Raw genomic sequence first — 18,882 nt, 5'->3', positions numbered from 1 at the left:
CCCACATTTTATACCGTATGAGTGTCTCTTTCCATCCCACTACACATCCCTCTCTTTTTGTTAATCCAAACACTGCCATCCCATTCGCTTCACACATACGACACATTTTCTCTCCAGCTTGACCTCCTGATTTTTCTCTCTTTTGCTCTCCTTCGCTCTACCCTTGCAGCAACATTTAATCTTGCCACTTGTTTGTCCATCCTATTTCCCAGCGTTCCACTGACAAATTGTGGGAGGGTTACTTAGTGCTGGGGGAAAGTTTGGACAGCTTTCATCAAGGGAACCCAGGGGAAAGATTGATTGGCAAAGTAATTTACTGCTCAGTGTCTGGTCTACACTCCTTGTTCTCTGCCTCTCTCCCTGCCCTTCTACTGATCTGTCTGTCCATTCTTTTAACTCTAACTCTTAACAAATCCATATCTGCTGCCTGAAGGTAAAGGTCTCAGTGGGAGTGACATTGAGTGTGCATGTCTGTATATGTGTTTATGACAAGTTCTGGAGGTAAAGCTGAAAGGTTTGAGTCAGTCTGAAGCTGAGAAGTTTGAATCTCTGACCACAGGCACAGATGAAAAGAATGATTGTGTTTTCATCAGTATTTCCATGTGCCATTTGTGAGCATATGTGTATTTGTACATGTGTAAAGAACAAGCATGTGACCTTGGAGGTCTGGAGGGGGCAAAAGCTTTTGACGTGCAGAAGGGACAGCCATCTATCATTTAGAAAGAGAGGGGTTGGAGGGGAGAGGTTGCCGGGTCAAGTCTCCATCACTCTCGCTGTCTACTGTTCTCTCACTGTCAACCTCACAGCAACTGACCACTCAGCAGAGTCCACTTCAGGCTCACCACGACTGTTTTGCCTCACAGGCTGCTCCCTCCTCACGCTGGGCCCCCGGAAACTTTTGTTCCATTCATTAGTACAACAAATACATACAGATGCTCTGGGAAGGAGGGCACACAGAGAGAAAGGATTTCCAAGTACATGCCCCCCCACCCATTAAATGATTGCTGATTTGGAGGCAATCTGCTTCTTTATAAACAAACAGCATGCTGAGGAGCTCATGCGAGAAGTGGCCTCATTATTTAATGTAAACCTGGACAGTTAAGTGTTTAAAAAGGGTATTAGTGATAGGAGGGACTCTGAAGGGGTTTGCTCATTTTTTAGGTTAATACTGAAAATACAGTATGGAAAAAAGAGAAACTGCATTCTGTGACAATGAAATGGATACCCATGAGTAATAGTAACCATAAAACAGTCCATGGGATACACAAAAAAGCTGCAGGTGTTGATTTTGAGGTTTCTGTGTGTATGAAAGTGTGAATAACGTCGGTTTAATTTCATCTATATAAAGGCGTTCCTCACCTTTCTCCTGTTTGATAAGGACAGCATATTGAGGTTAATCACTTTTGCTTAAAATTTCATGACAAGCAAAAACAATCTTTCCTGATGTGGCATATCTTGATAGAAAGAATCCTGACTGTTTCTGTAGGCTAATGACGAGTTGTGCAAATAATGGTGCTCAGTGGAAAGAAGCAGGGAAGATGGATCCAATGCGTTTAATACGTTTAAAAGAGCATTTGCGTTATATATGGTTGATTTTTAGTATCCTGTTTTAGAGAGCTTATGATTGTAACGAGGAACTGAATGTGCTTGTGATCAGTAGCTGGACTGAAAGTTTGTGCAAGTGTGTATGTATGAACTGGACTATCTGCCCGACAAAATTTGTCGATGAGCACATTTTGTAAACTGCCTGTGAGAAGGTGGGGACATTTCTGCTCAAAATCCACCGTGTAGCTGTTCACTTTTGTTTTAGCATGCCATCTTGGAGATGTCTGCTGATCACTCTACATTCCTTCACACAGAACTGTTATGATCTAGTCCCATTTCAGAAGGAGGCGTACTGTTCCAGATCATTTTCCAATAACTTAATTTGATTGTCTCAGCCGCATTTGATAACATACAAAGTGTAAACAAAGCTACCTGAAAATTAACTTGTAGCCTATAGAAAACATGTCCTCCACCCTTTAGAAGCAGTATAAAAATGACGTCTAAAATGAGTTGAAAACACGTCCACAACAACCATATTTGCACTATAAATAGCCTCTATATGGAGGGTCTACAGACGTCAACACTAGATGTTCAGTAGATGTCAAAAAGCCCTTCAGTGGAACAAAACTGGACACCCAAAAACTACATATAAAAGACGTCACCCCGATGTCAGTTTGTGCAGTGGGGACATGCACGTTCCTCCGATGCCTTGACTGTTCCCAAGTTTTTTTTCTTCCTCTACGTCTCAAGGTAATTATATTAGACTATGGTGCTTTTTTTTCTGCCCCCAGCTTAGTGAAGGCAGAGAAATGAAGGAAGAATAGACAGAAGTGAGAAAACTGCCTCCTCCTCACCTTTCTCCCTTCCTTTTGCTAGACGACCTTTTCAAGTTGGCAGAGCGGGCCCTGGTTTCAGTTCTGCGGCCATGTGAAAGGAAGATGGTGGCGGCTCACTTGGTGGAGTGGGGGGGAGGGAGGGTCACAATGACATATGCAAGGAACCGAAAGAATGCCGGCCTTGTTGTTGGACAGCTTGACATTGATTAATGAGAGAGCGAGAGACAGAGAGCGAAGCGGGAAGAACAAAAATGAGAAGAGAGGGGTGGCATTGGTATAGTAGGCCAGACGTGGGGAGCTGGACTCTTGTAGGGGAAAGAGACTCCGGAAGAGCCCTGGGCTGCACTGCTGATCAGGAAGAGGGTAGCTGCAGCATAAGTCTGCCCATTAAACCGTGTGTGTTTATGTGTGCGTCTGGTGATCCGGGCTGTTTAGCCTAAGGGATTGTCTGTCTTCTCTCATACGCAAAAACACATGCAGGCACACACAATTCAGCGAAGGTCACATCAATCCTCATCCATCAAAGTGCAGCCAAAAGAAGACCATCATCATTATGATCATCATCATTACAAGTTGCTTTGTTGTTAGTTTTTTCACACACATATAAGAAGCTCAGCTGCTGCCATGGTAAGCGAAACAACGGAAAACTGAAGATGTGTTTAGATTGCGACCAATTTATGTAACAGTATGCATGCAGCTTGGTGCCCCATATTATGAACTAGATATTATACAACTGTAATGCAGTAACAAATAAAACAGACTTTTGTTTTGAAGAATGCCAATTCGCACTTCTTTTCACAAGTATTACAAAATTATGACAATATTATAAAATACGTTGCTAGTATGTTATCGCTGATGATGTACATTAGTGGTGGGTTTACTGCTTTTTGGGACCTTTCTTATTAAGAAAATACACTCAATATCTTTTGTTATTGTGCTTTTGCTTTGTCTTAATTTATAAATACGGAGTTAAGCCACTTAAAAAAGTGTTACTGTATTATTGCTATACCAGTTTGGTTCTTTCCATGTACTGTATAACATTTAGTTCACTGGATGAACAACCAGCTTAATTCAGAGAGAGAAATGTAGTTATGTTGTGACACAGTGGTGCAGTTTCAGCACCACTGCTGGGAACTGTGTCTTTCTTCTACTACACAACACTGTGATCTACTACGTGCACCTAATGGTGTGAATAACTTCAGCTGACATCAACCACTTTAAAGCCCATGTTTGTTAATTGATTATAAAAAGAGCATCAATTGAACTGAACTAACTGAAATACACGGTATAACTACTATATTAGACATATTTTCACATTTTCAAAATTAGAGAAATTGAATTCCAGTTATTCATATTGCTTCCATTCTGTAAAATCTCAAGTTTAGCCTCCTTCTTTTTGGTATCTACATTGACAGAGAACTGTTGACCTTTTCCACACCAGGAGCTACTCCAGGCCGCCTCTGTCTCTACCCAAAAGCGATTTCAAAGCCTCTCCTGGATGTCCCAGGACCCTTTGTCTATAGGTAAGCACAGTGTGCAGCCCCCTCCCCATCGACAGCCTCTTCAAAACTCTGCACAATAGCCAGATTTCCTCCCAATTTGCTGGCAGAGAATAGGAGGCTCAGGAACTCCTTTCAGTAGCTTTGAATGGTGTGCCTAATTCAAACTCAATCTTTGGGTTTGACAGGCCTCACCCCAACCTTAGCTGGGCTTACTTTGGGCCTCCTGACTTTTGCTAATGCTAGGGCAATCCCACTGTTGAAGGACTTAGCCTTGTGCACACTTGTGCCTCTTCTGCAAAGCACGCTGCCTTGCTTTTATACTTTTGTGTATTCCGGCTGAAATTTTAAATTGCACTCTACCAAAGGTAAGCCCACAAAGCACGAAGCCTCTTTTTTTTTTCAGCAATGCTATACTTCATACACTCATTTCCATTTAGAAGCTTTGCAATACAGACCATAAGTCGCTACTCATTCCTGAGTAGAAACAGGACTGACAACTTTCTCCATCACAGCATCCTCTTTCTAACCTCAAAGTGACCAGTACCCCTTGAACATGCATATGTATATTGTGAGGTTGTTTTTTTTTTTTTTAATGGACTCATAGTGTTCACTCCACTGACCATTTGTTCTACTTGACCTTGCTGTATTCCTCTCTGGCCCAATTATGCAAGCACACACGCCCACTTTGCATATTTGTGCTTCTTTTTCCCCTGACACTCTTGAGGTCAGTTCCAATCAACCACCCTTTGGTAGTACGCACTACACACACATGATTCTCACCAGAGTTCCTTAAAGACACCCACCTTCCAGGTCCAAAGACTGCTATTAAAGCAATCAGGAGCTTTCTAAGCTAGGTCAAGAGCAAGGTACTCACATGGGAATTCTGATTTAAATTATGCAAAGCGCGAACAGGAGAAGGAAGAAAATAGAAAGAGCAGAGAGTAAGATGGTAAAGAAAACAACCAAAGCTTCGACAGTCACACAGGGACAAAGCCTCGCAAAAGAAAGAGTAGAAGCGAAAGTGATAAAGGTGGGCAAGTGACTTCTGATCAGACAAAAGGGAATGAAACAGTGAAGGGAATTTAAAAGATTAGTCTTAAGTCCGAGACCCTGACCATGGGACCTGACGAAGCATTAGAAAACATGGTAACGACTGAAATGGTGGGACCACACGCAGCTTTGTGAGTGTGCACGTATGTGTGCATGCATCGTGTGTGTCTGTCTGTGAGATCAGCTTTCCCTGTGGTCCATTCAGTGTCTAGTGGCTCAAGATACTGAGACAAGAAGAGCAAGAGGAGAGAGAATTATCTTGAAATACGATTGGAACCTCCGTGTGTGTGTGTGTCTGTGTGTGTGTTGGTGTCTGTGTCCAAGAGGGACAGTGAGAGAAAGAGTAAGTGAACAGAGACAGTAAACACGGTAACTTTAGAGCTGTTAAAGTGGTGAAAGGGAAATGGGACAGGCAGAGTAAGTGTGCCAATTTTATGTGAGCTAGATCTTTTTTAAGTGTTTGCATATCCTAGCATGCTTACTTACTTTTCTATTCAGTTGCACAAAGGAAAAGGAAAGATACTTGTGTACATACATTTCTAAGTGCTTTTTTTAAGTTACCCTATAAAGACAAGAGGGGCCGGCTCTCTGAACTAAAAGTTGGTCGTGTATGACTACAGATATAACTAACTTACAGAGAATAAGCTAGTAATTACCCATGTGTCTGAATAAGTCACTGTAGGCATATCCTTTTGTGTGTATCGCTGACTGTCCTCTGGCCAAGCCTACCCTGCGGTGAACATAATTATGGCCCTGTCGTCCCCAGGTTAAAGGCTGACTGCTGGGTCTTCTGGCACTAATGCAGTGCCAAACTATAGGGGTCACATTAGCCCCAGCTACTTCAGCATGCATTACAGTAGAAAGAACATTCCCCATTAAAAGCCACCAGCAGGCTACACCTGTGATGGCCTAAATGAGTCACTTAATGATAGCTGTGCTGCAGCGAAGGAGTGCTCAGACAAAGAAATACTGATTGGATACTGATTTAGTGTGAGGGTCAGAAGAATATGAGTCAGTGTATCATATCTCCTCTGTCATTTTTGTCGCTTTAGGAATAGCGGGGGTTCAAGCTCTGTGTGGGTATCATTAGAGGTCACACACTTTACATACTTCTGTTACTTTTTCGCACATTAACACAGAGTCCAGCCCTACTGCTCATACTGTGAGACTGCGTGTGTATTTTTTTCTAAAGTTTGTCTATAACTTCCACAATTATTTGCTTTACGGTTATGATTAAGACACAATCTGACATTTTGCATTATTCTTGTTATTTTTTTTTGTCACACATTCAGATATTTAATACACAACAGTTATTATTGATATTCAAATAAAATATATTTAATTAAATGCTTTTATTAAGTTTCTCATACTTAACTGGACATCAGTCTTGATCATGTTGATCATGATCATGTTTTCTATGTTGGTTTAAGATATGTTTCTTGGGATAAAAACCAACAGCTACCTGTAGATCACTGTAATATTACAGTTGTTCTGTCCACACAGAAAGAATGCCTAAAACATCCTGGAGGATGGAAATCAGCTTTAAATTAAAGTTAAGTGCACACAAAACAGGTCCAGAACCTTGCTGGAGTCTAGGGCCATACTGGGCAGATTTATTCAATACAAATCTGGATTGATATCAGAGTGAAATTATTCAGTTAGCTATGACGTTTATTGATATTTCTTGCATTGATAGCTGAAATGACTAAAACACTACAGCTACTACAAAAGTAATCAGAAATAAGTGTGGTGTGGTGTTTATTGGTCCTGGTTCCTTTCATATGCTCTACAGTAGTCATCCTAAACATGCCTTTAGATTTCTTTAAATCTGCTTTCCTATAGCTGTCTAGATCTGGATTTCTCTCTTAATGCAACCAGTCGTTTGTTGTTCCTGTCACATTCTGTGTTTTATTTCTGGGGTTTTTTAGTTCCTACCGCAAACATATTGTTGCTTGTAAGTCAAAGAATGCCAAATAAATCAATAAAGTTCGAGCTGAAAAAATAAATAACAGAGTAACTGATTAGATAACTGATGAAATGTAGGAATTTCGAGGATGTTGTTGATGTGATCAGCCAGCAACCTTAGAGAGAAAGTGGATGCAACTTCCACGAAACCGTTTTCAATGAATGTTTGTGTCCTACCCGAGGGGTGTGGGAAGAGAGGGTGAGTCTATCCCAGCAGTGGAGATGAGAAGAGGGTAAGTGAGCCATGTGGAGGAAGCCAGAGGGTGAGTGGTGATCTGTAAAATGATACCCTGCTACCTTTCTTGACCTCTCTGTCGGGCCACTCTGTTACTTGGACAAGATGGGAGGTATAAAGTGGCCCGCTATCCCGCAAGGTTGAGTTGCTGATCCGTTAGCCAGAGAGGAAAGTCAACCCTACTCCCATCTTCACTTCAGTGGGAGCATTTGTTTTGATTTTTGTCCTCTCTTTCTCACAGACAAACCTGAGATGCCCAATTTATCTGGGATAGAGTGAGGGGAAATAGGGCGCCTTGCCACTTGAACACTAGAACTTTAAGCCGGCAACGGTTGGCCGACTCTCTCTGCCAATGTCTTCCTTGCCTGTAATGCAATGCTGACATACACAGAACAACAGAAGGGTTTTGATAATAGATTAACGATGGATAAATACATTGTGACGTTATCATATAGTTGTATCGAGCTGCAACTGATCACTGAATATTGTATTATATCTTCTTCTTGATGTATATTTGGCAAAAGAAGAATAAAAGAGGATGAAACGTGTAATCAAAAGCTGCCACTTCCATGATTTCTTGCTTTTAGCCATAGTCTTTCCTTATGGAGTCAATAATGTGAGTGGATGCCCACCCACATCTTTAGGCTGGGCAACACAGGGAATGGTGAAAGAACAGGAGGAACAATTTGCTCATTCTCAACCAAGACATGGGGGCTTTGGACGAAGAAAAAAAAGACACCCAATATCCAAAATCCCTCTCTCAGGGCCATCATGTGAAGAATTCCCCCTCTTCTCCTCCTCCTTTGCCCTCCCCCTTTCCTTTCCTCTTCTCTTCTTTTCTTTTTTAATCAAGCCGTCTGGGGTTGTCAGGTCTTTTGAGACGAGGACTCCAAGCCATGTGAAAAGTTAATCCCTTGTGGGCCTTCTTCTCCATGGCGCTCATCTCCCTGGGAACACTGGTGGTGGCTTGCAGGCAGGTGGCTGTGAGTGGGGGGAGGTGGAAAGGAAGCAGGATGGATGGAGGGATAGAGAGTGGGATGCACAATGAGTTGCCGTGCCAAATGGAGGGATGTGTAGATTGACTCCAATCCTCCATCACCAACTATTCTCACACCTGAATTTATAACCGTGTTAAGCTCCTTTCCCCGCCCATGGCATGCTACCTTGCTTAGCATTACCACCCACTACAGTAACAGCACTTTTTTCCCTCCTCTCTCCCCTCCCACCCTGCCTCCCTCCACAGTCTTCCTCAATCCCGACTCCAAAGCCTTTTGATGAGGTCCTGTGTCTAACTGACAGACAGACAGCTGGAATAGAGAAGAGAAAGGATTTGCACTGTGGAGAGCTAGTTGAGTGGCTTCTGAAGGATGACAGTAGTTCACAGTGGAGAGGGTACTTCTGCTGCATTGTGGCCCAAACCTCGCTGTCACAGCAGTGACCCCACCTCCCCACTGCCCAAACCACTTGGCTTAAACCGTTCCACTCTAGTCGTTTCACTGTGGGTCAAAGCAAAAAATCCCAACAGACTCCTCTTGGGCTGTCTGCCAAGGAATGAAGGACATGATAAATAACAATGGACGTAAGACATGGGGATCAACTGAGCATTTGCCACAATTCTTTCAATGAGCTGTTTCGGACAAAAAGAAAAACAACCACAAACTCACTTTGTAAATCAAAGAGAAATCATATTTTTGCATTGGACAAAGGACAGATAATGTTGCTCTTCAAAGCTCCCTTCATCAGTCTGAAGGAGTCTGTAAAATGCACACTTGAATGCTTTGTTTGCAGTGCATTTTTTCTATTCTCTGCCTCCCTCTTAGAGCGAAGTGCTATTGGAAATATAGACAGGCTCAGTCAGCCATCTTAATCCCTCTCCCTTGTCCATCTCACGCTCACTCAATCCACCCTAGCCCCACACACTTTCACTCTTTCACACACATACCCACGCACACACCCTCCTTCAGCTTCCTCCTCCCAGTTGATGTGTCCAAAGCCCTGCCACCCAAAGAAAAGGCCTTGAGGTAGAGAGAATCTCTGTTGGAGGGGTATACACTGTGAGATTTGGGAGTTTGTAAAGGTCAGCGCGGACTTTGTTCAATCTGAGGGTTTATCTCAGCAACAGCAGGGCAGGACAATGGGGCCACTCGCCGCGCGACAGAAACCCAAGCTGTGGCAGCTAAATTACTTCACTGATAAGGCCAAATTAGAAGCACTGGGACCCCGGAGGGCAGGAAAAGAGGAGGATGGAGCAGAAAGAAAAGGAGGAGAAATAGCGCGAGAGGCCATGTAAGGTTGAGAAAGAAGGTTGAAAAATCAATGACTCACAAAAGAAAAGATCTGAGTGTGTAATCTTGGTATAATTAAAGCGTGTCGTGTATTTTGTCATAAAAGCACATGAAAGCACAGAGATTAACACTCGACAGTACAATGGCATGTAAAAGGAGACCGCAGTCTCCTACCTGTGAGCATTAGAACTGGACATAAGTGTTTTAAGTGTACTGCTCAACACGAGATGTGAAACTTACACAATTAGGTGTAAAGCAACAAAAAAGGGGGTGACTGAAAATTGAACGGATAGTGTTAAAAAAAAAACAAGTTATGGTGGGATTCCTGTCCCACTCAGCCCACTCCACAGGAGAAGAAGAAGACTAAGGGTTAGAAAAGTGCTGACTTGTGTTACTTGAGTAGTTTGGTAAGCTTCGTGTGCATATGTGAAAAATGTGTGAGTGCTTTGTGCATTAGTTGGCATGCTCTTGCACTGTACACACTGTATGTGTCTCTACAGTAGTAAAAAGTCTGACACTCTCTCTGAAGAAACATGCTCAGCTGCACATTATAAACACTCGCACTTGGCATCAGAAAGTGCCACTGTGAGGTCTCGGCCAGCAGAGGGGAGCAAGCTTTGTCACCAGAAACACAAAGAACTCAATAAAATAAAAGCAAACATAACATTATATAATAAGTCTCTCTCTATTTTTTTTAAATCACCTGTTTAATCGTATTAAAAATTTGAATGTTTTATTATTATGGAAGTAGTTAAACCTGGACAGATTGCAATTCCAAATGACTGTCCTGTAAGTTGAATGCTGGTATTATGTGCACCTAAGGCCACACAGTCCCAAACTCCAGCAGTATGACAGTGCTTTGCATTTGTTCTGTTGTTTGGCATAATTGCTTAACTTCACATGGCTCAGACCTATTAGCGTCTCAGAGAAGCAGAATCCTTTGCAGTTTTCTTTATCCAGCCTTCTGAGGTGGCATGCTCGGTACCACTGTGTACCAGTTGCACCGACATCAGGTCACCTCCTCTCAAGACAGAGTGGCACAGAGCAGAATCATATGACATTTATCAAGGACAGGAGGACCAAGGGGCTTGCAGTACACCGCTCGGAGCATTAAGAAGATTTGCACAAGCCAAGTTAGCCTCTTTCAGCCTCCCTTTCTTGGCCTGTATTTATATAGCGCCTTACTAGTCCCTAAGGACCCCAAAGCGCTTTACATATCCAGTCATCCACCCATTCACACACACATTCACACACTGGTGATGGCAAGCTACATCTCATTCTTTGCAGACATCCAAACTGAACTCAGCTAACAGAACTCAGCAGATTTGTGCTCATTTGCTTATTTTTTTATTAGCTCCACTTGCAGTTTATTTCTGTGTCTGCTCCTCTGTTGGTAACAATTTTCGACCTCAAAAACTGATGAAAGTAAAAGTGTCTTTATAAGTACATTTAATTTCACGTGGCTGATTGTCTTCACGCTCACTGAAAACACCAACCCTTCTTCAGGTTTCAGCCATGATGAATCAATCTGGTTAAAGAAGGCCAAATTTACCAGACAAACAAGCAGGGAGTTCCTTCATAAACATTTCTAGCTGCAAATCACTCAATATTTAACAATACATGTCTAAGCTCTTTTCAGTCTGTTCTACATTTGTGTAGTTGCTCTCAGATGAGGACAATAAGAAACATTAATGACCACACAACTGCACTCGAGCTTCATAATGCACAACAAACCTCGAGATTTACAATGACTGGTTTTCAGAAGAATGCAAATAAATCAAATGAGGGGGTAAAATTATCAATTAAATGTCTGAGAACCCTCTATTTGAAATGTTATTTGTCATCTTGACAGCAGATCGCACACTAAATTAAGATGTTAAAACAAACTGCTTAGGGGATCTTGTCTTTACTGGGAGAATTGTGATTTTAGGAGGATGGACCAGTGCCCAAGATAATTAACAGAAATGTGGACATGAACATCTGCATGCACAAGACGCACTGAACAGGTGCCTATAAATCATGATTCTGTCAAAACCTCCATGTTGTCTCATGCTGACAAGACGCCGGGTCTTGCTCTAAATGACAGTAGTGGAAAAAATGAGCCAAAAAAAAAATCACCGAAGTCATTCCAGAGACTTTCCAAAGTAAAGAAGTCCGAGCATGTTTGACACTTCAATAATTCAACACTGTTTTCAGATCTAATGTCGTCATGGTGCTTTGCTTCTAACTCTACCCTGTTATGCTACGTAACTGAGTAAAGGAAAGAAAAACTTTGGAGGTTTTTTTTTAACCTGGCTCTGCCTCTTTATGCTTGTGTGGATGTATTACTACGTAGTTTTGTACAGTTTTCATGGCTGTACATATATGTGTTAAATCACACTGCATTACATACCCAGACTAATATCAATATTTTTCTGAAGATTTTAAAAGCAAAAACACTTGCAAAACCAGAGAACAGAAAAGTTAACTGAACCTTTTTTTTTAATTTCATAATGAAATTACTGGTCAATACGAGTCCTACATCTCCTTCTATGGTCAATCATATGCTTATGAGGGATCTTTATACTCCTGTTTAACTCTGACAAAGACACACACTGTGTAGAAGGCTAGTCTTTGCACCTAATAAAAAGTAATTAAAAGGCACAGCTGTGTGTTTCATTTTCCTCCAAGGCTGACTTCTCATGCACCGAGGTCTACAGTACAGCACAGGAGCCTTAAGAAGCTAATGAAAATAAGTATTCCTACAGCTAAGGCGTTTGGGCCATGTTGTGTATCTGATTATGGAAAATGGTAATCACAACAGCCACGGGAACCTGATTATTAGGTCACCACCTCCAGCTTGAGTCACAGAAATGTTAAGCAGCATAAGGGATTGAGATTTAAATGGAGAGAGAGGGCAAAAGAAAGGGGGAAAGTGAGTGAAAATGAAAGAAAGTGAGTGATCTTGAACCAGCAATGGTCTCGCATTGGAGGACTCGCACCTCGTCTTCTGTAGACAAGCAAAAATTCTGAAAGCACAGAAGGCCATTTCTTTAAAAGAGCGTAATTCTAAATACCAACAAAAACAGCATTTGACAAATGTCATCATCTTCCAGTGAAGCAAAGAACAGTGTCATTGTCTGCTTCTGCCTCGAGGCTGTAACTGATGGGACTATTCATCGGAGGAATGATGAACGATGGGGTTCCTCTGAAAACACAGTGAAAGAGCGGGGCAGGAGAGGATTGGACGGCAGTTACCTGTGCTTGACCACAGACTACTGATGCCCTGATGTGAGGGTTTTTGAATTAAAGTTTAAAGCATGACTGCAAAAGGAAGCCTCACGTAATAAAAGATAGCACTGTGGTGTGAATGTGTGAGGAGATTGTTCAGGCAAACAAGAGGATCCACTGAGACTGCTTGGCTCAAGTGGCTGAGGTCTGAAACCAGTGACCAAGTAAAAACAGTCCAAATCCCTGAGACAATATTTGTTGAGTTCTACTTCCTTCAAAGATAGATGACTTTGCCCTGTGTACTTCCTCAGGAGCCCGTCCACTTTTCATCTGAGCCCAGCTGATTAATTTATTAACTAATTAACAGATGTTGGCAACGAGTTATGAACAAATGATAAGGCATCAGGCTTCTAATCAAACCTGACATTTAATTTGCTGCCCTGCTTCCTCGTTATCAATTACAATGTTCATTGAACATAACTGATAATGGTTTGCACTGGGACACGGGAGGCTTGTCTTTAACAGGTCCCTATAAAAAAAAAAACTGCTCTGCTGTGGCGTTTCCAGGGGCAACGGATACCATATGTTTAATATTAGACGGAATCTGTTCCATTGGAGTGCTCCGAAAGCTGGGAAAATTGGATTAAATTGGCTAATGGCATGTTTAAAACCTATATAAAATAAATCTGAATGGAAGATATTACAGCACAGGCCCAGGACTTGTGGTGTTACACTCTCTCTCTCTTTGGTGTTTTTGCTCCGTGTGTAAACTTGGGGTTTCTGTCAAAGTCAAATAACGACGACAGAAAACCACATAGTGTTGGTCAATACTGTTATTAGAAACCACAGAATTGATATCCCTTTCATTATGATGTGGGACTGTAGGCACGTGTGCTAAACTAACTCCTTATGTTAACAAATGATTTCATATGAGCATCACGAAAACTGTGTGTGCAATTTTTGTATATATGTATAGTTTTCAGAATCTTGAGGTTTTAATAACACTCCTTGGATCAAAAGATTCAATATTGCAATTATTTTTAATTACAGCAGTAAAATTCAGTATTATGTTTTTTTTTCACTGCTTTATTAAATGTTGGGAATACTTTCTTCTAAAAATAACAATAATTACTAGAGATCCTTGGCAAAGATTTAATGTAGCAAAACTCAACAATATGTGTTTTACAACTAATCTAGAATCAGTAGTCTCTAATGAATAATTTTATGTTTTTTGTGCCATTGCTGTGTAAAATTTAGTTTCCCCAAAATGCATTGATAATAGTTGTTGTAAGACAGAAGATGTTAGTCACAACTAGCTTCATAACTGTATGATATTAGCGGCTATTTTTCTTGATGAGTTATTAGGATGTGAAATTTAAAAATATAACTCCCTTTTACTTTCCAACAAAGCAAAATCTGAGGAGATGAAGCTAACATGGTCTGCCATTATTCCAGCTAAGAAGTACTTTCAGCTCAAGGCCACATGGTTCTCTGAGCATGGTCTTCATTTGATAACTAAAAGACATGATAATGAATATATTTACATGAAGAGTTGCCAGACAATAACCTACATGGTCACCATCATATACCATCATCTATCTTCCTTCATTTTCAGGTTCGTGTTCTGGTTCGTGTTCAGTAGTTAGTTGTTCCCAGTATAGTTTAGTTCATTCTCTGTTTGTCATTTGTCTATTTTTATTTTGTGTTTAATAAACCACCTTCACACCTTTACAAGTGCCGTGACACTCACATTATCCTTTTGCTTGATGTGTCTGCTGTCCTCAGGTAGAGTCAGGCAGTTTTTGCTCTATCAGCTCAGTGCCAGTCACCTTAAGGGTAAACATCAAGATAACGAACACCTTCCTGTGAAAGGCAAACAGATCAGACAAGCTGCAAACTGCACCTTGAGTGCCCTGTGGGGCATAAGAACTTGGCCATCTGCCCTCCTCGAGCAAAACACAAAAGCCAAGCAAACACTTCAAGACACAAGAAGTGGGTCGGGACAGATAAGTGTCAGGGTGCGCCAGGACTTCTCCTCCAAAGCATTTGAAAAGAAGGTCTTAGCTTAGCTCAGCGATTAGGTTATGAACAATAAAGAAGTGAGCTGTGACACGATTTATTAAGTGCCTGACACATGGTGAGGGAGATACATCCTGCCATAGCTGGATGGGTATCTGTCACGTAGGACGTAGGCGACATTATAGTGCCCGCCAGAAGACTTAGCCTATCACTAAGTCAATAACTGGCTAAACAGAAGAGCTAGCATTCTTTTCACCTCTTTCCACACATCACTGGATAAATGATACTGATATGGAAAATCACCCCACAAAAAGTAAACAGAAAAAGAATGACGGACAGGGAGAAGGAAGTTTGCCTGGCAACAAAGTCATCCCAAGGTCCACTAAATGGACTCTAAAGCACACATTTCTATATGTCAAAACATATGCGCTGACTTTGGCCAAAGGGTCAGCATCAATGCGCATATCAAAATGTAAAAATGCACAATAATCCTCTTTAATGTATTCCACTGTGAAATATTTAAATCCCTTAAACTTAATAAGCCAGAACATCAACAACAGCTAATTACATGAGCATTAAATGGTAGCAAACAGACAAGCAAATGACTCTGTCTTCGCAAAGTTGGTGAGAATGTGCTGCAAGGTTTGATGTGTGACCTTCACGCAAAAACTTGGTGAGATAGCAAGCACAATCTGGAGAAACAAAAGATAGAGAGAAAAGACAAACCTAATAGGTGAGTTTTAAAAGCCATGATTCAGAGGTGCAAAGATACGCCCAGTGATCACAGGGCAAGTAGAATGTGCAAACACCATTAATATCACACTGAAAGGGCTTGGTCGCACGGTTTGTTTTCTTAACAAATGTTCATAATACAAACAGCGATTTGATTTTATGTATTTTTTTTCCCTAAAGACCAAAGTCAAGTTGCATTTTTAACCTTTTATCTCTTGACTTCTATATGAAACACTGTTAGTAGCTTTCCTAGCTCTATAGTAAATGTAAATTTTTTATTAACATGCGTGGCTGCCAAAAACAACCACAGATGTGTTGCCCATATGCCTCCTGCCATCTGAGCACCTACGGGAGTATGATCATACAGTCTAGTCAGTGCCAATCAGTGAAGAACACAATACCTCCAGCTACTGTATGGCGACATGTCTCTATCAATAGACAAGTCAAGCCAATCTACCAGTTAGATAATAGCAGCAGTCGCTTTGACAGTTAGATCCCTACACTGGACTCTCTGTGGGCCTTGCCTCTCTCTGCTTGCCTTCCTATCCTCAGGGGTTAGCAGTCCTACACACCCAACCAGATAGAGACACACACACACATAAGGTGGACCTGGGGCTCTGGCGTTCTATCATGTTTAGCTAAAGGGGGAGCATAATGGTTTTTAAATGGATGACTCAGTGCTGGCCCAGAGAGGGCATCTGAGACAGAAGAGAATGGCCATGGCCTGCAGCAAAGCAGCTCTTAGATTGAGCTGTCCGTCTCACTAAAATGAGTCTGAGTTAACACCTCTTCCAGTTCCCAGTGCCCCAGGACAGACAATAGCAGGCTTCCTCTCTGCCTTTCCCTTTCTTCTTTCTGTTGTTCCTAACCTTTCACTCTCTCTTTCTATTACTCCGTGTTTCTCTGCACCCATCTTAAGCTTTTACTCAGCGATCCAGAGAGCACTAAAGCATCGAGCATGTGACTGAGCTGTTTGGGTTCACTGGTAGACCACAGAGCTTACAAAGCCAACATGATGAGTTATTGCCAGTCTTAGTAAAAAAGAACAAATAAAAAATAAAGTCAAAAATCCACAAAAATGTAGACAGTGTATTTAAGCTGTTTTGGATGCAGCAATGCTGCTGCAGATGGATTATATCACTGTTGATGGTGAAAACCTTGTGACTGCAATTTTAGCAATTTTGTATTCTTAGGATTGACAGGGCTTCACTTACAGTTTAATCAATATCCTTTGAGTTTTACATAATTCTATAACTTAAAATTAGGCTGTCATCAAGAAGAAACCAAGATTGTTTTGGGGAGGAGCGGTGGTGCCTTTGGGGTTCACCCAACATCATGAATTTACTAATTTTTAGATAAAGTGGAAGCACAGTTATGCAAAGATAATCACTCTGATAATTACATTCAGCTTTTGATCTAAATTGTCACAGTACCTGCTGAGTTCTAACATATGAGGTCTTGGTTAGATACTATCACACACAAAGGTCTCGGGTGACTTCTCCTATTATCTCTCATAGCACATCACTGTGTTTTGGCAGGGGACTGTTACAACACACAACAGACCTTTAATGAACACTCTGTTTTCTTCTTTCTTTTTGATGTTGTTTGAAACATTTTCGGTTTTGCATTTTACGGTTTCCCTCTATCAAAAAGCATCAAGTCTTCTCGTGTCCACTTACATCTTTCTGTACTTAGCCAAGGTTCTGTCACTCCCTCGGCTGTCTATTTGTCTAAGACCAGGGGCAGTAGATGAGTAGATGGTGAAAGGGGGGAGAAATGGGGTGTATGGGACTCCTAAGGGAGTCTGTTGATGACTATCAACAGGCTGACTGTTATGACTATCTGTGATAAGAGTCTGGGAGAGAAGAGCCTCTGAAGATTTCCAGCCCACAGCCCAGACAGGATATCTTTAAAAAATAATACACCCTGAGCCAGGGTCAGTCCTCCAATGGCTATTCAGAAGGAGAAAGAAGAGAAGATGGAATTATTGTTCCCTTTTGACAGGTTGGGAGGCAGAGATCAAAGATTTTACCTTGAAGAGAAATAAAACTGACCTCAGGCTAATAGCAACATGCATACTGATCTAGAAAGAGTATATTGAAAATGTCACAAAACGCCAAAACGTTCCAGCATCAGCTGAGTCTTGGCTGTGTTCGCATACATACCTTTCCGGGTGGCTTATGAAACTGAAACTGACAAATGAACAGAAAACTATCTTTGTAATATCCTTCAACATGCTGAGATATACTGTATGTTCCTCATATCTACTGTACAGTATAAAGCGACATTTGTTGTTATTTGGTGCTATATAAATAAAATTGAATTGAATTTTAAAGGAGTAGACAGAGTGTAAAATTTGCTGAGTTTCTTCCTTTTTTTAGGCCAGGTGCGAGTGTTTTTGCCAGGGCACTTTGGTGGGGACGTGTGGATGTTTCTCTTTAGAGCTTAAGTCAGCCTCGTCCTAAAGCAAAAGAGCTGAAGCTATGCTGATGAATATGCATTAGCCGGGTGTCCGGGGAGAAAAAAAGGAAGGAGGAGGGAAAACTGAGAGAAAACATGAGCGCTGTGGGGAGTGTGTAGCTTTTGGAGAGAAGCCTCTTGCACCCCAAATGGCTGGCCATAATACAAAGTTTAAAAAGGAATATGTTCACCCTGGCACACTGCCACATAGCGTGTGCCTGAGTGTTTTAATCATCTGCATGCTCCTACAACTGGTGAGAAGAAAACGTGGCTGAAAAAAAGACTTCTTCAGACTGAAACTATGATGGGATTTTTTTGTTAATTTATCTACATAATTTTCATTTGACTGGTTTTTTGACGGTATTTTATCAACATGAGCCATGAGTTTTAACATTTGAACTATGTATTGCATAGTATAAAGCATGAAACCACGGCAACATTCTCAAAAAAATTCCCTGCCTTGTTGGTTAAAGTTTTTTTTAACTGTGCCCATCAGCTGCTGGTGTCCAATTCAATCACATCCTGCCCTTTTCAGAATGATGTTCCAATGATTAACTTGTCCAAGCTTCTATCCTTTGTTATGTATGAATGTAATATGAGACTACGTGAATGACCGTCCTCCTGAAAAACGAACAGTCAAGGAGTCAGTGAAACGAAAAGCAGGCCAGCATATTTCACCTCTAATTAGGCATTTGAGAAAGCGAGACAGAGACGGAGAGAGACAGAGACCAGGAGTTTCTTTTTTCCCTTAATGAGCTTACTGAAGCAACTTCAATATCCTCTAATGTCATGTTGAAATGAAAATTAATAGTTCAATATGCCGCCACCGCACTGGGCCACTCTTCTTCCATTTCCATATCAGATGCCGTGACCAAATGAGTCTGCTCGCTTCAGACCGACGCCCAGAAAAGCTGATACCACCGCTAATCAGCCAGATTTTTCCATTTGACATTGCTACGTTGCTCTGCCGGAATTCTGGATAAGTGTATTGTGTGCGTATGACTTTGAGTGTATGCGACAATCAAAGATGAGGTCCAATCCTA

At 41.4% G+C, this 18,882-nt stretch overlaps 1 protein-coding gene across 1 annotated transcript in view; it reads right to left on the bottom strand.

The window, feature by feature from the left end:
- Positions 1–18,882, bottom strand: part of prdm16 (PR domain containing 16) — a 172,646-nt gene that overhangs the window by 95,255 nt on the left and 58,509 nt on the right.

This window comes from Mchenga conophoros, linkage group LG20 (assembly GCF_057382185.1).
Source record: "Mchenga conophoros isolate Kocher_MC1m ecotype Shallow Benthic linkage group LG20, M_conophoros_male_GT1.1, whole genome shotgun sequence".
In the NCBI taxonomy this organism is placed as follows: Eukaryota; Metazoa; Chordata; class Actinopteri; order Cichliformes; family Cichlidae; genus Mchenga; species Mchenga conophoros.
This window is presented reverse-complemented; position numbering and strand designations above follow the sequence as displayed.